At 38.1% G+C, this 25,321-nt stretch overlaps 1 long non-coding RNA gene across 2 annotated transcripts; it reads right to left on the bottom strand.

Annotated features, from left to right (window-relative positions):
- LOC106039630 (uncharacterized) lies at nucleotides 1-25,007 on the bottom strand. Of its 2 annotated transcripts, none has more exons than XR_007160055.2 (3): nucleotides 24,731-25,007; nucleotides 2,087-2,212; nucleotides 1-674 (listed from the first exon to the last, which is right to left on the bottom strand). It is a non-coding gene; the product is annotated as an uncharacterized lncRNA (long non-coding RNA). The 2 variants fall into 2 exon arrangements; XR_001209426.3 differs by lacking the exon at nucleotides 24,731-25,007 and adding an exon at nucleotides 18,277-19,235.
- Between the last annotated feature and the right edge of the window lie 314 nt (nucleotides 25,008-25,321).

Below are 25,321 nucleotides of genomic sequence, written 5' to 3'. Positions count from 1 at the left end.
AGGGAACTATTCCAAATGAACACACTGACCACTGGTGAGATGGACAGGCTTGCTCCAGTTCTTGCAATTTCTGAAAGATTTCGCTTGAAATCTAAGGAGAGGAGGGTCTGGTTTTATGCTTTAAATCTTTATGTGTTTCATTAAAAGGAATTACTTGTTCAGACGATATGTATGAAATTTGATATTACATATTTTTTAAAATTCTCTGAGGTTTTTCTGCCATCAGAGGCTCAGAAATGTGCATGATTGTGTTGTATCATCAGAAAGTGCTTTCAGGATCACAGGTTCATTTCAGGAGATCAGATCAATACTGTTACCTCCATCTTGTCTCTTGTCCTTATGCAAGTATGTGTCAAAGTAAGCAAAGCATTTTTAATACCGGTTTTGATGTTATTTATACTGAAGTCTTTGCTGTTTGTCCTTGTACAGAAAGATGGGTATTACTCTTCTGTCCCTGTAGGGCAACCATAGCAGAGCTCCCAAATCCAAGCGCGTCACTCACTGCTGGATAACCAGCCAGTCCCACTGATGTCTGCCAGCCAGTCCCCTCTGCTGTGCGGACAGCAGGCCTGGAACTATATGGCCTACAGTCCCCAACAGAAAGGGCAAGACATACATGGAAATGATATTTATTTTCAACTCAGACCTGAACATACACCATCTCCAAGAGCAACCTGTGATGCAGAAAGAAAAAAAATTAATTTTTTTCACTCAATATATCACACAAAATTGATTTCAAGGGAGCACTAAATCCTAGCTCCACGAGAGATACATACCAATATCGACTAATGTATAGCTACATATCTGTAAAAACCTAGCATTTATCTAGTCACTCAGCAAGGAACTCCTCCTATCATAGGAGGCTGTTACCCTTGGCAGCTCTCAGGACTGTATCAGCACTTCTGTAATAACATTTGCATTCGTTGTGGAAGAAATGAACCATTTATTCTCGAAAAGGAGAAATATGTTTTGGTACGTCCAGTGAAAATTGAAGTTACATAATCTGTTACAATGCAGAAGTGAGACTGCCTCCAGGCACCAGTGAAACATGACCGGTAAATATACAACAAACATGCTGATAAGGCTATCTGTCATGGTCATGTGTGCAGCAACTGAAGAGAGAATACAGATGGTATTCACTTCTGTTTTATGTTACTGTAGCCAGGTAAAAGAAATACACTTAATATTCTGTAACATTTTACATAAACAGATGAATATTTCGCTTATGAATATTAGAATTATTATGTCAAATATATTTGCCAATTACAGTGAAATGGCCAGAAATATAATTCATAGAAATACATATTTATTTCAAGTTATTATTCAAAGCATTCAGATTCCCATCCATAATACAACTTCAATATTTCCTGAATATCTGAGGTTTTAGTATCCTCCTCAAAGTTTACTGAACTCAAGGAGATAGTTGTGATCTCCAGAAAAGATCTGTAGTGGATATAAAAGGTTACTGATGTTCATAAAACTACATATAGAACAAGGAAGAAAAATCTAATGCAGCAACTCTTTTTTTTTTTTTCCCTTTTTTTTTGGGGGGGGGGGGGGGAAAGAATTTTAGCTGGCACTTAAAGTTACCCTGTAATATTTTTTCTTCTTGTTGTTGAAAGGAAAAAAAAAATTTGTTTTTATCAAAGAATAAAGACTTTATGTGGAAAAGTAGATACCAGTTTTGACTATTTTTTATAATTAGAGTACTCATCTTTGCATAACTAAATCAAGAGATTACAAGAAACTGAGTGGTGAGACAATCCCTCACCCCTCAATTTTAGGAAGAGGGAGAAAATTATTGCTAGGGCCACTGATTTGGCTTAGTGATACAATTAATTCACGTTTAAAGGAAAAATGGAAATAATATCATAGCAGGATGAAAGGATTTTATAATGTCTGGCTATCAGTTTTGATATCTGAGCAAAATACAACCCATAGAAAATAAGAGCTTGAAGAAATACTTAAAAACTTCAAACATTAACAATTTTTTAATAACTGATTTCATTTAGAAATCTTGTGTATTTGATAGTGACAAAGGTACACTGATATTGCCTTGCACTAATACTGTCTGGAGGTATCTCACCAGGAGAAATGACTGCTGGGCTGCTTTGATGTCTCTCTACACAGGTACATCTTCATTGTTTTGTCTCACCTCCTGCAACATGTTTTGGTTTGTTTCCTTCTGCCAATCTGAAGACCTCAGATTAAGCTGAGAAGAAATGGAGAGATGGGAACAGAAACAGAATTATGCATAACAGGAATTCCCTACTGAGAACTCAGGGCATAGCGTGCAGCCCTGCTACTTGCCTCACAGACAGCTTGTTAGATATGAAAGTGATAAAACTCATTTGAAGGATGGCTGTAGTCAACCATGCACATATATAACACAGTACAAAGAGCAACTGAAAACAAGCCAAAACCTGTGTTTGTAGGTAGGACCTTGACATGACATTTTAATAAATGAATTGCCTATGTATAAAAAATAGACTTTCTTCAAGAATTTTAACTAAGAACCAAGGAAGCGTATCACTCTTCTCAATGTATTAAGTGAAGGGTCTAATTATTAGTTATGGACATTATATGAAACCCTTTTTGGTTCTTTTCACAATGACTGACAATCCATATTTCTCCCAACTTGTAATGGGTTTCTGAATTGTATATGCAGGCAATTTAAGCCACTGGGTGGCTCTTGAACCCCACCCACGTGTTATTTCTAACATATGCTAACATAACATATGCTTCACTGTTTACTTTGTCTTACAATTCAAATCTTTGCAGTAAGTCTGCACACAGTTTCCCTGCCCAGCAAGCACTGACACATGCGATTTAAATTCTTAAAATATGTTCTGCTTTTGATTACAGCACACTTTAAACCCACTGTTATTGATAACCCAGCAACTGTATTCTTTAAAGATGAGGGGTAGGGTCAGACTAATCTGACAGTCAAGTATGGCACATCTTTCTCTTAGTTTATCCCTAAAAAGTCTCTTGAAACAATTTTTTAAACATCTGCACATCCTCTATTTTTTTTGACATAAGGTAACCAGAATGGCATTGCCTTCCCATCCTTAATCCTTACAAGGATTTTCTTCTTCAAGCAACAATATTTAGAAATCAAAACTATTATTTTTTCTACAATCCATATACATTCTTATGCTGCACTCATATCAGTATTTAAGTACTGTGGCACTTGAGGTCCTGCAGTACTTAAATCAGCCTGTATCAAATATTTGCCTTTTCATTATCTCCTCAAAGGGACAAGCATTCATTTTTCTTTTTTCTTCTCAGTTAATTATTCACATTTTCTTATTTTGATAGAGAAGGGAATGAAAAGTCTGTAGTGGTCCCAAGATGTCTGGGAACAACATTCAATCTTAAACCAGATCAATTATGTTAGACATTTTTCCAGAAGATACGCTAGTATAGTGAGTTAATCCTGATTAAGTTCTACAGGTGAGGTTATACAGAAAATTGTAGTGTTTTGCTGTGATCTTATAATATGACAAACTTTCAAAGTGACACACCAAGATTGCTGAACATATTTAACCCATCATGTATCTCACCATGTTATATTCCAAGTTTTCTTCACTGTCTCAACAAATGCTGAACACAATGACTATTTAAAACCAGTAAAAACTGTCCTCCTAAAAAAAAAAGTAGATGCAGTGGAAGTCCTTACCAGAAGAAGGTAATGACAAAGGAGTCATAAAAATACATTTTAAAAGGCAGCACAGTAAAATAAAGCTGAATTAAATAATAATCAAAGCATGTCAAAGCTGCCTGAGATGTCTCATGGGGAAAGAGAATGGCTCAGAGCTTAAACATTTCAGTCAAGAGCACAGAAGTACACTTCTAGAATGCCTTTGACTGTTGTCAGAGCCTTCATCCTTGGTCCAATGAGCCTCCTGACATCCTGTTGATATGCTCAGACTATGACCTGGGTACATGTCTCAGAAAGATGGCATTGCACTTTTTGTGTGTAGCTCATCAGCCTCACAGAAAATATCAGGGAATACAAACCAACCTGTCTCTATCCCTTATCACTCCTGTCCCAGCAGAGTGGGCTATTTTCTCATACGCTGTCCTCAAGATACACAGCGATGGTCCTAGAATCACAGAATATCCTGAGTTGAAAGGGACCCACAAGAATCATGGAGTCCAACTCCTGGCTCCACACAGGACCACCCAAAAAAACAAATGATATGTCTGAGAGCATTGTTCCTGGGGAACCTGTTTCAGTGCCTGGCCACCCTCTTAGTGAAGAACCTTTTCCTAACATTCAGCCTGACCCTCCCCTGTCCCAGCTCCATGCCGTCCCCTCGGGTCCTGTCGCTGCCCCAGAGAGCAGAGCTCAGCGCCTGCCCCTCCGCTCCCCTCGTGAGGGAGCTGCAGGCCGCCACGAGGCCTCCCCTCAGCCTGCTCTGCGCTGGGCTGAACAAACCCAGGGACCTCAGCTGCTCCTCATACATCTTGCCCTTCAGACCCTTCACCACCCTTGTAGCCCTCCTTTGGACACTCTCTAATAGTTATGTCTTTCATAGAATCATAAGGGTTGGAAAAGACCTCCAAGATCATCTGGTCCAACCATTACCCTACTACCAACGTCACCTGCTACACAATGTCCCTAAGTACCATGTCCAACCTTTCCTTGAACACCCCCAGGGACAGTGATGCCACCACCTCCCTGGGTAACCTGTTCCAACGCCTGACTGCTCTTTCTGAGAAGAAATGTCTCCTCATTTCCAAGCCAAACCTCCCCTGGTGCAACTGGAGGTCATTCCCTCTGGTCCTATCAGTAGTTACCTGTGAGAAGAGGCCGACCCCCAGCTCCTCACACCTTCCTTTCAGGCAGTTGCAGAGAGCAATAAGGTCTCCCCTGAGCCTCCTCTTATCCAGACTAAACAACCCCAGTTCCCTCAGCCGCCCCTCACAGCACTTGTGTTCCAGGCCCTTCACCAGCTTCGTAGCCCTTCTCTGGACACGCTCCAGGGCCTCAATGTCCTTCTTGTTGTGAGGGGCCCAAAACTGAACACAGTACTCACGGTGAGGCCGCACCAACACAGAGCAGATCAGGACAATCACTTCCCTTGACCAGCTCATAATGCTATGCTTGATGTACCCCAGGATATGCTTGGCTCTTTCAGCTGCTAGGGCACTCATATTCAATTTGTTGTCAACCAAAACCCCCAGATCACTTACCATGGATGCCCTCCATAGTCTTCTAGGACTCCTCATCAGACGGATACAAGAGGATCAGCTATTTTAATGACTTATTAATTAGAGCTTTAACATAGAAATGAGGACAGGTCTACCTGTTCTTGGTGACACAATGAGGTTGAGAGTCATCTGTCTACACGCGAATGACCTGAATAGCCAACAGATATCAGGAAGCAGAGTGCAACCTCCTCACTTGAGTGGAAGGCTCAACTTCTCCCGTTTCACAGCAGAAGCCAGAAGAATTGTTTTGTAACATATCTCAGTTATGCCTGGCTCTCCCCCGACTATAAATTGAGTTTAAAAAAACTAGCTCAGTGTTCAAGCACTATATCTGAAGTTAAGCAGACAAATACAACTGCTATTTTCAGAGCTCAAGGAGCCTGATAATAGATCCTATGCTTAAGATCATACTGTTTGTTCAATCCCATATGCCTTTCCCTTCTCTTTAATTGTGTGCAGTTAGCATGATTTATTGAAAGGAGCACGTCAGCTCTACCTGAGTTCTCATACCATGTTGTAAACTAACTTTCTGGGAGGCACCCAAACCACTCTGGTTACATTTCATGATAAAAAAATCAAACAAAATACAGGGTGGAAATTATGTCCTTAGCAGTTCAAACAGCAGGAAAGAAAAACAAACAAACAAAAAACAAAACAAAACAACAAAAACAACCAACAAAACAAACAAACAAAAAAAATGAATGGATCTAGTAGCTCAGATGTGTTAAAAACAGAATAGACAAGGAGGTACTTTTGGTGTAAGAAAGCATGAGTTTACAATTCTGCACATTGTAGAATTATGCTACACATATAGAAGAAATTATTAAAGATTCTACAACTTGATAAGGTAATATCTTCCAAACATCTAAGCTGAATATACTGATATCCAAAAAATTCCCTCCTGAACACTTGTCAGTGAATAAACTGCAATTTACTTTGTTATATTAAGTGTCTCTTCGCATAAGCTTCCATTTAAGATGACTGAGAATGTCATTCTAGCAATTTACTACTCATTCCTCTTACATATATTGCTATTTAACAGCCAATCATCTTTTTTTTAAGTTCATTTCACCTTTAACTTATCAGTCTAATCCTAATATATTACTGTAGCAATGCTGCAGTCATTACTGCAAAGTATATTTTAATAAGAAAACCTGTTCACTGAACATTCATTGTTAAAGGTAATTAGGTTACTTCTTGGATCAGTGGACACAAGACTGCATGATGATATACTTCACCAGATTTTTAAAATGATTTATACTATTAAGCATGCTTTGCACTTCTGATTCCTTTTGTTCACTGCTCCTAATTTCCACTGCAACTTCTTGAGCAGTTTTCAGAGTTTTGTGGAAACTTGAAAAAAAAATGTATGTTCTATATCCCTCATGGTGGAGGACTTTTAATGTTCTGTGCCAGATAATGCCCAGAGGGGAAAGTTCTGCCAGTGTTTTCTTTTCCATACCTGGTTTATGTAGAATTGTGTTATGATTTCTTTTACAGTACAAACATTATGAAGAGGTTAAGAATTCCTTTGTTCATTCCAAGCTCACTCCATGCACCATACCATGATCCAGTTAATTTAACTGCTTAAAATTCAGCATATATTTAAGAATGATTGCTACATTCGGATGAGTTTTACTATTATCTCTATCATTCTGTATAGTAATTCCCACATTTGTAAAATATATATATATATTTATTTTTGGTGAATCTTTTCTCAGATGCAAGGCTGAAGAAGTGTTCTTATGATGGCATAAAAGCCTTTAAAGAAAATATCATGAGAAAGAGGATTCAGTCACAAATATTTTGTTTCCTAAGCTACAAAAAAATATAAAAAAAATAAAAATATGTTGCCTGTTTTAAAGGTTGTTTGGGCATCTGCTCCTTACAAAAGTAGCATTAAAAATATATTTCCAAATATTGACTTCAGCTCAGCCATATACAGTACAATATACTCATGAGTCTACCTTATTATTTCAGCAGCAAATTATGCTTCCATAGCTAGTGTTAAAAGCATCAATTCTCAAAGTCATAATTCTTTATTATTCTGCATTTATTTAGAATTGATATCTATAAATAGAACTTATTGCTCTGGTTCCCTACAATTATTGGAGCTCCTCCCAGACACCTGCAAATAGTCAGCTATAGCTTTGGCTTGCTCTCAGTCTTACATAAAAATACGATGATTAGTATTTTTAAACTTAAGTGAGATTCCAATGTTGAAAAACATGAATATAGAGCATAGTTAATGCACGTCCAGGCTCAGTGGTTTTCAAATGCATGAACGTTCCTTGCTTCTAGTAGAAATTCATGGGTTTACAAGTTGCAATTAGTATTAATGTTATTAGTTACAGCAGAGTAGCACAATACATTCTGAGGTCAAAAAGAAAAAAGAATATGTTAGAGTTGACGTAAGGTCACGAGTGACTATTGAGGCCAAAGAAAGCTAAGATTATACAGTGTCTCTTTGGAGAAGATTCTTTATACTTGAGCACATTATGATTCCATACTCTTGGACTCTTGAGTTAAAAAAAGTTTTTTTAGTCACCTATTAGCAAATTAAAAATCCCCTGTCCTACCGCAAATCCCAGTGGGAAAGAGTAAGTCATTTGTTAGTCCGTAGACAATTCAGTTCAAGAATCATTACTGACAAATCTTATCCATTTACTAAAAGAAGATTTCTAAGCACATCATAGAAGGGAGGTGGCCTTTTAAAAAAGAAAGTGCCATGGATTGTGTTCTCATCACAACAGAAAGTAATATCAGCTGATAGTTTTTGTTGCTGGCTATATCTCGTTTCCCACGAGATTTTGGAAAAGTTAAAGACATCGGTGATGCTTCCATCCCTCTGTATATGAGAGGAGAGGAGGAGGGTAGACTGGAATGGTCAAATCCACAGCAATGGTAGTAGACACAGTAATTTATTGGTAATGGTAGAACTCCACTTATGCTGAAGAGTGGAAAGAAAAGTGATAAATTGGACATTTCTAGAAAGTATTGCTTGGAAACTAACACTTACAGCACAAATGTGGAAATGAGAACACCTACATGCTCCGTGGAGGTGCTTACTACCATGCATGCCTCCCAAAGAATTTTCAAATAATATTAAGTGCTTCAATTAAATTAAACACCTGAATGCTGTAGAGAAAGACAGACAGGAAGAAACAGTGAATTGGTAGGCAAAACAGGAAAGCCAGCAACCAGGCCAAAATATTAGCTGTATGGAGGGAAAGAAACATTTCTCCATTTTAACTTGTGTTGGGTTCCTGTTGCCAGGTTAGGGGGTCATGCAGTACTATGGAGAGATGGGGAACAAAACAACAGATGTAATGCACATTTTAAACCAGGTTCTTCCAGACCAACCTTAAAACATAGGACCTCAGAATAGCCCTCTCTATTGATTTTGATTCTTTGGCTGCAGGCTTATGTAGCCTCTGGGGAAACACAGAGATTGCATTAAATATAATTAAATGAAACATAGCAGAGAAAGTACTGCAGCAAGGTCCTGATCCAGAACTATGATAAACTAATTAAACTAATTAAGGTTGGAAACAATATTCATAATCTGATTATTACATTTTAAATTTGAAAGGGAAGACTGCATCATGGGGAAGGGAATGTAGCACCAATGCTGGATGCAGTCAGGTTCAAGGCAAAGCCACCATATAGTCACATTACATCCAAACCTACCACCTGAGAGGCCATGGGATGTGCTGAATTGTCTTTGTTAACTCCATACGTAACACCCATATTTTCAATAAAAACACAAGGCAATATTTGACACAGTAGGCCAAGATCCAAGGGTTAGCTTTTGCAGGCAGCCTGAACACATTTAGATTAGGTATATGGAAGAAATTCTTTACTGTGAGGGTGTTGAGGCAGTAGAACAGGTTCCCCAGAGAAGCTGTGGATGCCCCATCCCTGGAAGTGTTCAAGGCCAGGCTGGATGGGGCTTTGGGCAGCCTGGTGTAGCGGAAGGTGTCCCTGCCCATGGTAGGAGGCTTGGAACTGGGTGATCTTTAAGGACCCTTCAAACCAAAACTATTCTGTGGTTCAATGATTTACAACCATGTTTTGTTTCAGTGTTGGAGGGGTGCTGTTGTTTGGGGATGGAGCATTCAATTCCCTGTGAGACCTGTCCAGTGGATTCCACTCTTTGTCTGGCTGATTAGACTGGCATATGGTCTTAATTAACTACAAATTCATATTTTGCAAGCATACTCCAGAAGTTGGTCTGAAAACATGGATTTTCTAAGCAAAGTAAAAGACAATCTAATTAATTTTGCATGACCTGGTTCAAGGCTGAATCAGGTCCAGCTATTTATTCATTTTGAGTCACAGTCTCCTGTGTCAGTTACAATAAGAAATTGCTTTCTCTTACTCAGACTGACAATAGCAGGCAAAACTTTTCCAACACTCAAGTGCCTGCAAGATTAGAGAAAGCCAGGATGATGGTGAGGTGTTTACTGTCTTGCTGGAGAACCAAAAGCAAAACTTCCATTCTAAGCTGTGCCCCAGCTGGTAAAAAAAAATAAAAAAAATTGAGCAGTGGGTAATTGCTGAGCACAACATTGCATCACATTTAACAGGAATTGTAGTCTTGCTCAGGTTTCACCACAGCACATTGGCATTTAATAAGAATTAGATAACAAATAGCTATTGTAGCAGCTAATATTCCAATTTTCATTGCAGAAAGATTTTTCTATGTTATTTGCCTAGTTTAACAAAGCTCTGATATTAAACAGATGATTAGAACTTAAAGCATCCTCTGCCAGCTACTGGAAAAGTCAAAACTTTACTATATAAAGACTAGACTAACACAGCTTGTGGTTCTATTAACAGAAAGGAAAAATCAGACACCACCTTCATTTTTCACTAGGAAGTGAATTGTTCTGTTCAGTTAAACTTTAAATAAATGCTGATGTCACAAGTCACACTTTGCAAAGGTCTAAGTGGGAGGTTTTGCTTGCAGTCAAGGTTATCAGTATCGGATTTTCAATTCAAATAAAAATGAGTACTCGATTTCATTTTTCTGGAGGAGAAAATACAAAAAAAAATCAGAAAACCAGCACAACTATTTCTTGTTTATTTCATCACATAGCACAATTTTAGATGTTGAGGAAAACAAATAATCTAAATCAGGTGTAGGCAAATTTCTAAATTCAATTGTGTTCAAGTTACAATTTTATCAGTAGCAGATGTACCCCTGGCCAAAGTCAGCAGCTGTACAGGCACAATATTATGATCAGACAAATTCATACACATTATCTGCTCCTAATAGGCAATAGTAGGCCCAGCCACAAACAAATGCACAGGACTGATTTACTTGAAATATGGATGGGTGAAAGCTACTCTTCCAGCAGGGCAAAGCCAATAGCAAGAGGTATGTGGAGTAGTTTAGGTCATATTTTAGTCCCTTTCACCAGTTGTTACTTGTTTGTTTGGCATGTTTCAATTCAACCCAAACCCAGGCAAATAAAGCAGGAGTCTAATATTCAAGGTAATATTTCACTATTATTATAACAAACTTATTTTAAGGCAGTTTTATAGTTCAAGAAAAAATTCCAAATACTGAGTTTTTTGAAAGGCGTTGATGTAATATATCAAAAGTTTTTTTGTTTTCCATCAAAACAGTGGCAACAGCAGATAGTTTTAAGGTTATCTCTGCATACATAAAACCCATTTTTTCCCCTATGTGGTAAGCAATATCAACTTTTTATTGCGCTGCTTACTGGTAGAAGTCAGGAAAATGAAATATCCAAATCAAGCACAGGAATACTTCATTTCACTGACACACACACAAAAAACACACACACAAGAAAGAAACACACACAAAGAAAGTGCTAATCTTTGGTATTTTAGTAGTATTAATATGGTGCATTAAAGCCAAGTATTTGAAAGAGAGAGAGGGATTTTAGTTTTCTATTAATTACTTTGTCTCAGGTACCCATCAATTTGCAAGCGAATAATTCAGACTGCAAACCCAAGGTTTCCAGTGTGCCTAGGTCACACTGGATGCAAAGCGGGCTGTTGAGCAGCAGGCAACAGCTTCCCTGGCTCCTTCTTCTACCTCCATATGTTTAAGTATATGGAAGAAATGTTCACATTCCAGCTGTGCACTGATTCTAGGCTTGCTCTAATGATTTAGGATTTGATCTTCAGTTGTTATAAACAAATGTTTTCCAGTGGAAGGTGACTTTCACTTGACAGCAATGAAACATTAACATAAAAGTTAAAAAAATATATCAATAGAATTTTTTGTGCTATTAACTTCATTTTAGGCAGAATAGATTTCACTGGCAATACAGACAACACCGAGGAAACATGTTTAAAGTAAGTCACAGTAAATATCAAGTGCAGTGTCTAAAATAAAGATAAGTTCAACTCACATATTTTTCTCCATTAAATCCATGTTATTCCATCTTCCTAGTTTGTTAGCTTTACAACCAAGAAATTCTTGGCATTGTAGAAAGGCCAGCATTTTTGTACTCCCTAGTGTTGCACAGAATCTGGCTGGGTACAGCAGAAGCAATATAGTTCAAAATAACACACTCATGCTTCCTAAGATTGAATTGTTTGGTACCTCTGTGGGAGCATAAGCATTAATTTCCCTGAATTTATTGTAAGCTGTCAGAAGTAGTATCTCAAGCACAAAAAAACACCTTTCACATAGCCTTAGTCCTTACGCAAATAACTGCTACTAAGATCATATGGTAGTTTTATTATCATTGCAAATGGACAAAAATTGCATTTCAGATTTCTGAGTATTTTTAGAATCATTTGGAAAATGAGGCAAAAGAAGAATCTGTCCCATGGAAGGCAGTTATCTTCAAGTTATTCTGCTTCAGAGCAAAAAGGAGATCCTTTTAGAGTGCTCCTCCTCTCCCCCATACAAAGTGGCATCAAGCATTGCTCCACTTTAGTAGCCCAAAACAAACTTAGCCTAGGTAGGGCAGAAATTGGGTCATTTACCTAGGAAATGTAAAAAGAACTCAAGTCACCAAGGCTCTTCAGATACAGAATTAAACCTGGATTTCCTATGTCATTGTGAACACCATGCTCTGGGTTGCTGTATAGGAAGTAGTTTCTCACTCAAGCCACATGGTAGCATCTTACATAAATGGAAAAGAACTCCAGTTTAACTGTTACTACACTCATTTTGAAACATGAGGTTAAGATATGCCTACTTAAAATATAGCTGGCAATTACTTTTGCAGATATTACATAATTAATCACTCAATGTAGCAGTTCTTTCAGATAAATACTCTGAAAAACATTCCTGAAAATACAAATATATAACTGTTCCGATTAAGCATGTACAACATGCATACCACCATGAGGTTTCTCTGGATGGCTAAAATGATAGAAGTTGCCAAGTATTCTTTATTCTGAGGCTGTTCACTCTGCTGCTGGTACTGTGAAACGTCTGTGCAGATAAAACATTGCAACAGAACCAGGTGAATGGACCTCGGTTACATTTCTCTTCAAATGGCTGCTGGAAGGAAATAGTTCCTGTGGTGGGAGCAGCCTTACCCTACTTGGAGAAGCATGTCTTGAAATACTCTAAGGGGCTAGAAAGCCAGCCTCCAAGATTTCATTGTACTAATTAGTTTATCTTCACTTCCACCTTTCTTCAAACGATCCAGTGGGAAGAAGAAGCCAGAGCAATTTCATACAGCTAAGGCCATTTTTTATACTTCATTGCATTGCAACACAGCTTGATGCACTGGCAACAAGCCACAGTCATCATTCAAGTTAAAGAGAATTTCTCTGTGAGAATGAAGAATCCCTTTTACACAGACTCATTTCCTTTAGTTCAGCTTCTATGCAAAAACTGAGGTGAGTGTGGAAACATTAATACTCCAGTATGAATTCTACCTAAAAGATCTCACATACATGCTTTCTGATAATGTCTTCCTAGAGACTATGCTGAACCACAGGAAGCATTGCGATAACATAGTGATACGTGACCAGAAGACACACTTGATTCAGAATTTTCTCACAAAGTTTACAAGACTAGTGGCCTGCATTTTATTTTCTGCAAGAGATATGCTGTGTGAACTACTAGTTTTCAGAGAAATTGAATTAATTTGTATTATAATGCTAGAACTCTTCAAGCAAAATATATGTTGAAGTTTTCATTACCCAGAAACAACAGGCTCCAGCAGGCTGGTGAAGGGTATTTAATAAAGTATGCCTGGGAGGGTAATGCAGTTCTGAGTGCAGACAAGAGGTCCCTACAGACAGACCAGACTCCTCAGTGCTTTGTAGAACCTGTTCCTGTGATTCTTCCTTCTCCATTTTTGTCAATGCCTAATAACACTAGAAATGAACCTCTTTTAAAAACTACTACAGAAAGTATTAAAAATAGAAACTTCATTATCTGATTCATAAAATGCTATTGAAAAATCTAGTCTTTAAAGAATAGGCAAATCCAGTCAAATGGGCTAAAGCTGCAGAGGGGCACGCAGCACCCAAAGAAATAAGCTGAATTAACTTTCTCCCATGAGCTGAGAGAAGATGAAGAAAAAGGCCCTAGGCAGAGATTATACAAATGTCTTCCTACACAAGAAGCACTTAGGCATACAAGATGCATGATTTGCTAAATAAGAACAAGACATTACCCTCTATACTTAACTTCCACTCTACTCTGGTATGGCCTCACCTTGATCACTGTGTGCAATTTTGGACACCACAGTATAAGAAGGACATAAAACTATTAGAGAATGTCCAAAGGAGGGCTACAAAGATGTTGAAGGGGCTGGAAGGCAAGACATATGAGGAGCAGCTGAGGTCCTTGGATTTGTTCAGCCCAGAGCAGAGCAGGCTGAGGGGAGGCCTCATGGCGGCCTGCAGCTCCCTCACGAGGGGAGCGGAGGGGCAGGCGCTGAGCTCTGCTCTCTGGGGATAGCGACAGGACCTGCTTCATTGCTTCAAATTTTCTTTATTTCACAGCTGCTAGAATCAACTTGAGAGTAATCTCTGGGAAAGTACAGTTCATATGAGATAGCTGTTGAAAACACAATCAACCCAACACTTCTGATCAAGGAATACATGTATTAAAAAATAGTAAGCAGAAATGGGAAAAAAAAATCCTTCATCTAAATTTTGAGCAATGCACCTTTAGAAAGCTAGAAGATCCAGATGACTTGCAACTATCCATGCTTCAGAACTGAAGGGGAAGCATAGGAAAAAAACATGTTACATGACAACCCATGATGACAAGCAAAGAAGTCATTTTCCCAAGTAGGGAGTTATGTCCCCTGGAGGTAATAAGGAGTAGACAAGAACAGATGAAGCTCTAGCTCTAACATGGACCTATTGGAAGACCTGAATTAGGATTTATTGTTTGTTTCTTGATCTGTCCAATTTATATTCAGAAAGACACTATCTTTTGTGTCTGAAAAGCATGCCTTCAGACAAAGTAGTGCTGTTATTTCCCCACTGCTTTGAGCTGGTAGGGCATCTGAAAGAAGGTCTGCCTGTTACTGAGCAGTCATTTCTGGCCCAGCACAAGTTTTCAGTAAGACGTACTGTTATGCAAGCTGGTTAAAAGATAATAGCTAGTATGAAAAAAGACAGCTTTAACTTAGATCCATTTGTCTGCTCGGTTCATTGCACAGTCAACATGAAGGTACATATTAGCACTAAAAAGAACAAGCTGAGAGCAGTCATGACTGCTTTGAAACAACAAGAGGGCAGAAAGTAATGATAGCTTAAGTCATAAAGCTATGCTGAGAAGGCCATTTCATTTAAATAAAGGTAGACTGGACAAATTTAGAGAAGTAGATGGATGTTTAACAGAGATGCAGATGAACTATAGAGATTGGACACCAAATTTAAACAAGATTAGACTGGAAATAACGCATGACAAACAGTATCAAAAACACATGAAAATAACTTACAGACAAGAGGATTCTCCATTACTTACAGATATTAAATGCAAATGGGTTCACTTTCTCAGAGATGGGATCAAGTTCAAAAAAAGTCATAGACTTAACACATACATTGCTGAAGCATGTTCCAGAAACAACACCAGCCCAGGTCACCAGACCAGTCCCTGGCAGGGGAGCTAAGGGAGAGCTTTGCTTGTGAGGAGACATCAGTGCTCACCCTGAAAGGGTTGCGCATCCTACAATTACGTATAGCTTCCAGAACCTCACAGCGGAAAATCCTCCTTTCCCTCAAAGATAAAGATGTTCCTCTTCAGATTGGTTCTAGTGCAAGGAAAACATTCCTTTATACTGAGCAGGCTGTATATGCATCAGTATGCCACTGAAATTGATAACTAAGATATTATTTATCTGATTCTGGCTGGACTGAATTGTAAATTACAAAGATAACCATCTTAATAGTAAAAGTCTTCATGGTGAGACTTTTCCATTTCCACAGAACCCAAAATATTATGAAAATTAACACCTTGCAGTAGGAAGTCTTACATTATTTTCACTTCACTACTTGTGAGAAGAAATTACAACAGAAGAAACAAAGTCTTTTGCATTTACAATTAAAAGAAATACTAGTAAAGACTGACTGTGGAGACTCAAAAAGTTGTCTTAATATGAGCACAGTAGGTTCATATATACCATTATTCCGTAAAATAAATAAATCATTCCAGTTATCAACTCCGCATGACAATACTGTCCGACACTGAAGCACACATCAGCTTTGTAACTACAAAAATATGTTGAGGATGCTAAAACACAGTTAGTTCTCAGCAAAATAGACAAGTCTGCTGATCTAAATGCATTCTGACTTCAAGTAGTATGATTCGAGCATTAGCATATGTATATCATATCTTGATTTAAAAATAACATCTTTGTTGTTACTTCTATAGTAAAAAGACACATGGTCCTTCATACATGGAACATACTCTAACATGTTTAGAGATCTTTAAAAAATACCAATTTATTTCTAATTTTAAGTATTATTTTTCTAATGGAAAATGTATCCATCAAAGCTGATATATTTTGCAGAAAATCTTTGATTCCAGTAACATAAATTGAAGAAAAGTTTTTGAGATCGGATACATGAATTTTGACATTTCCAAAACCAAAAATTGAGCTCTTTTCCAAATAGTTATTTGATTATAAGTAATACTATAATTACAGCTATGTCAAAACAAGCTAGAAAGGTCAAGTGTTACAACATGTACATAACAGTTGTTTGAGCCCAACCCATTCTTTTCCTGTTTCTCTATTCTGCAAAGCCCTAAGCAACTCTGTTCCCCAAATGAAAAAGGCAATCATAAAGTTGTCCCTCTTCATGATCAAGTCTTTTCTGCTTTTTTGAACATCGCTATGGGAATATTTACCCTATGCAGATCTGTATTCAAGGACTTCTTATGAACAGGTCAGTGGTTCTTCTCCCCTAGAACATCCCTTCCTCAAACCTGGCTTCCAGTCAACATAAGATTTGCCACACGTCGGGCTTCTGCTAGCCCTGTTACCTTTGACTTGGTTCCTTTTGCATAACCAAATTAACCTGCTCATTATAATTGCTCCCTGCTTGAACAAGAGAGTGGAAGCTCTTGGTGCTGAGTCAGAATCTATGCATTTGCTATCTCACAGCTGACTGTCAGGGTAAGCACAGAGGAGAAGTTGAAGATGAGGAGAAAGGTCAAAGAAAAATCTCAGTCTACCAGGAACAGCAAACCACAGTGTTGTAAGACCATGTTTATTGCTGTGTCTCAGCTAGCGACAGAGGAAATCACTTTCCTCTTGAGTACTCCAGAATAATTCATCAGCTTCTTGCTTTGCTAATGGGTTTATCGATATTACATAAAGCTGAGTCAGCCTTGGTCCCACTGCTGATCTTGAGGATGAGTCATGCTTTTTTTTTTTTTTTTTTAAGATCAGCAACAAAATTTTCTCTTACTAACTTTTCCTCAACACATGAAGACATTAACAACTCCCCTACTGGGCCCCAAACCACAGGGGATTCACAAGTAATGTTGATCAGAGCAAAGGAAATTTGTTCTCTTCAACTTGTTTGCTGAAGAGTTTGAACACAGAACACCTCTGCATACTTGAAATTTAATGCTGTGTATATTTCTAAGATATCTTATTTTTTATTAATATTTACTCAAGAAAATTAAAGGAAGGCTCTGACCTAAGTAGTTAAAAAAAAAAAAAAACAAAACATTTAGCAAGACTTTAGGAATAAAGACAGGTAACAGAATACTCCAAGTTAAGCCATATTAGCAAACTCTCAATTGAACTACTTCACCTTTACTGTCTTTGCTGAGATCTCTTGTTTAAATCAAATAATGCTCAAGAAATTTGGAAAAACATTTGTTTTGAGAGTTCCTCAACTTTCTGTCTTTAATACGGACAATTCACTTTATTTGATAAATAATTGGACTTAGTATTTCTGGGTTCAATTCTATTTTTCCCTATGACATTTTAAATGGGTCTGAACAAGTAATTCAAGCATTACGTACCTTCACTTACCGTATCCACAGAACACGTACTAGATAATGCTAGTACTATTCCACTAACACACTACTCAGGCATGCAATAAACGTTCATCATGTTATAAAGTCATAAACCAACCCCGCACATCAGGGAACAATATAACTTTGTGAGTACTAAAAATGTGGGTACAGATTTTGTATCTTTGGTTACAGTGGTCTCTAAAGCCAAAACTGAGAGGAAATTGTATTCAGCTGAATATAGTCCAGAACATATTATGAAATTTGGCAGCAACTCATTGGACCCATATTGTTTTCTACTAGTATTAATGGAAGCCGTACATCCAGGAAGAAAAAAAAAGAAAAAAAAAAAGTCTGTATTCAGCTCCCCCCCCAGCCCTGAAAATCCCCACCTAAAAACAGCTGTATCAGTGCTAGACACTAAGAAAAACTCTGCAGACTAACCACTTAACTTTGCATACATCCCTGTTGCAAAAGAAACACAATCACAGTATAGTCATCAGATAATCACAGCATAGCTACCTATGATACATCACTATTCAGAACTGTTGAGGAAACCCAACCAGAAGTTTGGCAATATAGCAAACTCCATACTTCCAGCATTACACAAAATGACTTATTACCAGTGCTTCTTCAAGCCTTGCACTTTTCCCCTGCAGAGATCCTATTCCAAGCAAACAAGGAACCATGTGGCTCTTTACATCTGTTTAATTTATTTGCTGCTAGCTCATAATGACTTGCTAATAGCCTCCATCTTGGAAGTGATTAGCACAATGATTAGAAAGTAAATAAACTCAGTAATAATAAACATGGGCTATAATAAAGGAAAAGCACTGGCTACTTTATAGGTTCATAAAACACATACTCACCCACCCCACTCCAAGCTCCCAACAGCTAGAATATAGAATCATAGAATCATAGAATATCCCGAGTTGGAAGGGACCCATAAGGATCATCGAGTCCAACTCCTGGCACCACACAGGTCTACCCAAAAGTTTAGACCATGTGACTAAGTGCACAGTCCAAACACTTCTTAAATTCAGACAGGCTCAGTGCAGTGACTACTTCCCTGAGGAGCCTGTTCCAGTGTGCGACCACCCTCTCAGTGAAGAACCTCTTCTTGATGTCTAGCCTAAACCTCCCCTGCCTCAGCTTGACACCATTCCTGCGGGTCCTATCACTGGTGACTAAAGAGAATAGATCGGCGCCTGCCCCTCCACTCCCGCTCACGAGGAAGCTGTAGACCGCCATGAGGTCTCCCCTCAGCCTCCTCTTTTCCAGGCTCAACAGGCCCAGTGACCTCAGCCGCTCCTCATACGTCTTCCCCTCTAAGCCATTCACCATCTTTGTAGCCCAGTATCTTACTGACTTGAAGAAAGAGGCTTTAATCTATCCTGGTTTGTTTACTAATGAAGGAGTGTGAAAGAGACACATGTCCTTGTCTCTGAAGAGGAGGTGAAAGAACAGCTAGTGCAAGGAACACAAAAATCAGTTGCACCAGACTAATATGTGGTTGTATCTGAGCTTGGAGACTGCAACCCTCTTCAAACTTCCAGATCTAGAGGAACACTTTGGCTGCAGCCTAAAAGCCGTGTGTATATAAGCTCCCCCAAGCCAGCCAATCTTCTTCCCATGACCTGCCAGGAAACAGCAATGTAGGCATGTAACCAAATTAAAGCCCAAACCTTCAGCCCAGTCCCTGACCTGAATAGTGAGTGAGGATCCGGGTCCTGGCATTTATACGTGATGGTTTACACGCAGCCAAAGTAAATAGTGTAGTCAGAGGTCACAGGGCTAGATTTTGAAAAGTCCTACATAAAGAAGAGATCTCAGAAAAGCAAATTTAAATAACATTCATGTCAAGAAAAGTAATTCTGATTGCTTTATTTATTCTTTATCTGTCGTGACTAGACAGATGAAAATCTATGATAGCAATTTTGCCTTTAAGGTCATTTTCTTTTTTCTTTTATTTCTTTTATTTATTTATTTATTTATTTATTTATTTATGTATTTATGTATGTATTCATTTATCTTAACAGGCTCTGTACTAATTTTCCTCACAGAATGACTAACAGAAATATGACCCTTGTGCACCTTTTGTAGTTAACTCATTAGGTCAACTCTAAACACTAACCCCTTGTCAGCTTATTTCTATTAGTGATAAGGAGCAATTGACCTGGTCCCCAGATCTGGTCTCCAGATCTGGTCCCCACGAAAACGTCTGGATGAAGGCAGTGTGACTTAGCACACAACACGGGGAATATTTTGGAGCAACTTTAAAAGTCAGGTCGCCAGAGACCACGTAATTCCTAAACAAAGCATCTTATGGGGACCGAGTTCTATGGTGCACAGCATCTCCTAAGCCACAGTTGGGATCTCAAGCTGTCATCTCAGCTTGACTGGCTCCTAAAGCTCGAAGTATGCAGAAAAAATTCAACAATGCGCTCCACCCTTTTTCGCCCTAATGTCCAATCTGTGGTGGTTTGCAAAGGAGTTTTTGCCCTGGCAGGAATATGTTAAAGTAGTTTTGTGGCAATGCAATGTATTTTGGGAGGTTGTCTTGCCCTTGTATACATCTGCAACCTCCTCCCTTCATTGAGAGGAGACTTTATGAAGTTTGAAGCTACAAATCTCTTATGCAGAATATGAGCCCCACAAAGTAAAGGTAGCTGTTCATCTTGGAGGGGATACATTTGAATCCAAAACTCATCTTTAGGACCGATGCAAGACATTAAGCTCTTTATGCTAATAGGAACATGAGTTTTTCCACCTGGAACACGATTCAAAAGAACAGTCAACCATTTCTTTAGCTTTGAAGATGCTGAAATGGACCCTGGCTTAAAAAGAACCAGTTCCCAGTCTGTCTCTAAAAACAGTAGCTTAGGGCTAAAATCTGAGTTTCCTTCCTGTTACATGAAGGTCCAAAGAGACTCATCCTTCCTTCTCAGTTGAGTTCGGTGCTGCATAGTCTTAAGATTTTCAGTACTCAGTAGTGGACCTCAGACCCTCATATTTTGAGAGGGATTGCACTCCCCTTAAGTAATACAGGAATCCCGATTTTCTGTCTCAAGGGTGAATATTTTAATGGCTTCTCATTTGAATTACATGCAAGTATGTTTTTGTCCTTTAAAGATAAAAATCAGTTCCTATTTCCTCCTGGTGTTTCTGCAACAGTTAGATCTACAGGAGGATGTTTCTATAATAGCATCATCCATTTAGATACTGTCATCTGACAGAAAACAAAAGCACTGCCTAAATGGTCTTCCAATACCTTTTATTCTCTGTGTCTGAAACTTCAAGACATTTGATCTGAAAGTGAACATATACCATATATCCCTACAGAAGCCTAGTCAGCAGATATTTTTAACGTATAGCTACTGCTAATAGCCATGAAGAATGATTTTTGGTAGCTATTTTCCTTACTTGTTCTTCATAAATATTATACCTTCAGAGCTTCTCTTAACCAGAAATATAACCATTTATCATAGAAAAAAATGTCTGAGTCAGACTTGACTTAAAATTCATCAACTGCCAACAAATTTTTGGAAGGCTTTCAAAATCATAATATATAAGCTGTCAAATTTGAAACAAATGATTTGTTTAGAAGGATGTGGGAAGAACTGCAAAATGGGTGCATTTGAACAAATTTGTGAAATATTAGTCTCCTCCAGTGTATGACAGAAATATGCATTAATTTTGCTGAGTATAATATTTCTGACTTTGTGAGAAGATATATTTTCCTTGATCCTTACTGGGAAAGTTTTTTCATTAAAACTTTGAAATTTGATAGTATACCTAGTAATTCTATATAGCTTTCTTGGTACCATTATATATACAATGCAGAGCATGTATATCAACAAAACCTGAGTTCTCAAGCATTTAGACATCCAAGACAGAAAACCCAATCTTTGGTCATACTCGTCTGTCTAGCTGTCAGGACAGAAAGTTATTGGTACATAACCCAAATTGCAATGAGGTCTATATATGAGGGTTTTATGTCTTATTTTATTTTTCATACCCAATTGGAAACCTCAAGACAAGATGGATATTTGCAAGTAACTGGGACACTGTAGTTTACTGATTGTCAGCTGAGCCATGGCAACCCTTTAGGAGTACAACTAAAGGAATGATGCTGGAGAAGGTAACCCTGCCCTTATTCCCCTAACTTTGTCCCAACTCTGGTATTTTGGTAAGCTATTGGCTATACCAACAGACTTCCCTTTCTCTGGTTTGGGTGTATGACACAGCAGCTAAGGAGACATTCTTAGGGTTGCAGTTTGGGATTTGAAGACTTAATGCTGCCTAAAGTCCTCTTTCTGAGATACACTTTTTTTTTTTTTTCTTCCTGAAATTCTGCTAATCAACCATTAAGTTTTTTATTTTCCACCTGCAAACTAGAGATATCAATGTCATTTGTTTTACTCTCTCACTGTGTATGAGAACGTGAAGGACTGCAAGATGATTCAGACACACTGCAACAGGGCCTGTGCAAGCACTTAGAGGAACTGATTCACCCCATAGCAGCTCCAACCTTACAAGTGTCTGAAGACTTGGACACTCTTTATGTTTGATATATAAGCAATCCTGTGTGTCTCCAGACAAATTAATTGCCCTTGTGTGTGGAAGACTGACACTAAGAAGCATAATGCAGCGGTTCTGGTGAGAGAGACTTGCAGCTTGGACCTTACGCAGAAACAAGCAACAAACCACCTATGTGTTTTGAATCTATTGGACAGACACTGAATGGACATTTAAAAGCCAGACAAAGGAAATGAACACAGAAACCCAATCTAGCTGACTTTAATAATGCATCTGTTCATATCTCTGATATGTACAATATATTAAATGTTCACAGACAAAATCTTTGCTTTTTGAGCAAGTAGCAGTAAAAAAAATCCGTATTCAGCAAAGACAGAAAGATTAGCTTTTACTTTTGTCTGTCTAAGCTACTTCTTCCATCTAGGTTTCTACTTGCTTTCTCTGTAGGTTTGCAGCACTTTGTAGTTCTACACCTTCTTAACTGTCTACTTTGGATTTGTCTCCATAGGCAAATGTACCTTCTTTGAGGTGTTCATCTTCATAGACATAATTATTATTGCCTTGCTCTTATGCAATACTGCTCTCAAAAAGGTTGTTTTATAGTTTTTGTTAATTCTCTCTTAATTATTTATAAAACCACAGCAGAATATGAACAACAGAACCTAATCACTTATGCAACTGCAAGTTTGATTTTTCTCCTCTCTTTAAATTGGATTGGAGAACTAAATTACATCCCTTAGTTTGTTGTGAGTGACCCAACAATATGAGAAATACTTTCAAATTGCTGCACATACAGCCACGTGTATGCCAGCTTACATACTGCTGAATGTGTAGGGCACAGGTGCACGTATATAACCAGTCTTATTAAGAAATGTGCACAGGAATTACTCCCAGAGCCTTGTTGTTGCACTCCCATTGCTGATGATGGGTCTAGCACTGCTATGGTGAACTTCCTATATGTCAGACTGTAGTGCCTAGCTAACAATTTCTAATTGTGCATGATGGTACAGGGGAACACAGTGTTACAGTTGTGCGAATTCAAAGACCTGCATGCACATAGCTCACTGCAAATGTATTCCTTACTGAGTGTGATTAAATGCTCAGTGCCAACACAGCTGCAGGATACTTTAGTTCATCCCTTGATCCTTGGTGTGGCATCAGAGCTGACAGTTTCTTTAATAGGAGACACATGAAAAAAAAATGATTGTTAGTTTTCAGCATGTTTTTTACTAACACCTCCACTGACTACATGGACCTCTGTAGTTAGCAAATGGGAATTGAACAATTGTTTATGTGAGGTATAAAAAGACACATCCCTACAAGGATACTATATCTGTTGTATGAAAGGTCTAAATTTGTCAATTGAAAGAAAAGGTGCTCTAATTTTGTGCTATATGACAAATGAACAATGTAAGAGTCTGATTTGCTCTAATAATGTGCCTTTATTCAGTGATAAACACAGCAGATATAGTTTAATAAAAGCATACATTAGAATTGCCTATATTTGTTAGCACTGTATGTTAAGGATTATTCATTTACTCACTGCAAAGAAATCTGCTGTCTTAAAATCAGTGTTGTTTCATGACGTTATAAGAATTTGCTGCTGAATAAGTTTTTAATTTACAGATTTGTCTGGTGTAATAGATGGGTGCAAGCTTGTTATTTGTCACCATATTGACTTATTAATATATACTCAGTACTAAGAAAGCTGCTTGGTATCTCAGATTAAACTTTTTGTAAAAGGCAGGGAAAGCATCCAGCAGAAACCAGGTGATAAGTGGAGTGTTTGAACTGAAGCAGTGAATGCTGTCAGCAAACTGGTGTGTGTTTAATAAAGAGGCTAGACGGGAAATATAATTTGAAAACTCATAAAAAAGCTATAACTGCTTATGAAACTGTCCCCAACAGATTTCTCCCAGTGACACAAATGAAACGCAATAGGAGGCAAATATTAAACTTAAGACGTAACTGGACCATTCCGGTATGTTCAGGAAAATACTAACCTCAACCCAGACTCGCAGGTAAACCCTCTGGATGTATAGCTGTGTAATCATTATCGTGTATTTCACAGCTCTGAAGTAGTCAAAATTGTCTTGTGGGCCTCTCAAAAATGCCCACTCTGCTTTCGGATCTTTTCAAGAAACAATAAGAGTCATGAGGTAATCGATACACAGTGTTCATCCTTGGGGACATTCAAAAGCCGTCTGGATGTGGTCCTGGGCAGCCTCCTCCAGGTGGCCCTGCCTGAGTAGAGTTGGATCAAACGACCTCCAGAGGTCTATGTTTCTCGCAATTCTGTGAATAATTTTTACAAGGAATTTAAAAGTTCAAGCTGAAGTGATTCACTTTTATCATCTCCACAAAACAATCTATTTTTTTTCAGATTCATAGAAACAAATGCAAAGTGAATTAAATGGTCGGTGCATTGAATTTACAAGGTAGCACGTATAGCAGTAGGATTTCATTAGGCCCCTAACTTCTATTTACATTGTCAAATAAAGGCATCTTATTCTGCTTTTCAAGTCTCAATTAACTTACCCCATGTTGTGGAATAGCTTTCAGCACTGATTGTCCTTTCTGCCAATAGTTGTACCTCATCTAGTTTGCATGGCTATAGTTTCAGTTTCCAATCTGCTATTTGCCACATCTACTTAAGGCCTACCAATGTCTAGAACTTTCTCCCAGAAACTGAATGTAGACCATGACCTAAAACATAGTTGGCATGTCCCTTACTACACAATGATTTCACTGTATTTCTCCTTCAGTAAATTAATTTTTTTCTGGTCAGTCATTGCTATGAAGCATGAAGCACAGACTGAAATGTTACATTTTATGTTGTCTCAGTTCTGTCACGATTGTGGCTTGTGTACCACCTGAAATTTTTAAAACTTATGTCATAAACTTTGAGTCTTAGACCACTCAGAAAGGCTCTCTGATTCTGTATATCAGTAGAATATTAAATATAATGCTCTCATCTTCAGAAATTTAATAGATGGTTTTGTATGTTAAAGCATAAATCAGAAATATTTCAGTATAATGTGGAGACTGAAGTTATTCCAGACTCTTAGAAATAAGTCAATAGTCCAGAGATGGCCTGATTTGCAAGGGGGAAAAAGTTATTTTGGAAAG

The sequence above is a fragment of the Anser cygnoides genome, chromosome 2 (assembly GCF_040182565.1).
Source record: "Anser cygnoides isolate HZ-2024a breed goose chromosome 2, Taihu_goose_T2T_genome, whole genome shotgun sequence".
Classification (NCBI taxonomy): Eukaryota; Metazoa; Chordata; class Aves; order Anseriformes; family Anatidae; genus Anser; species Anser cygnoides.
This window is presented reverse-complemented; position numbering and strand designations above follow the sequence as displayed.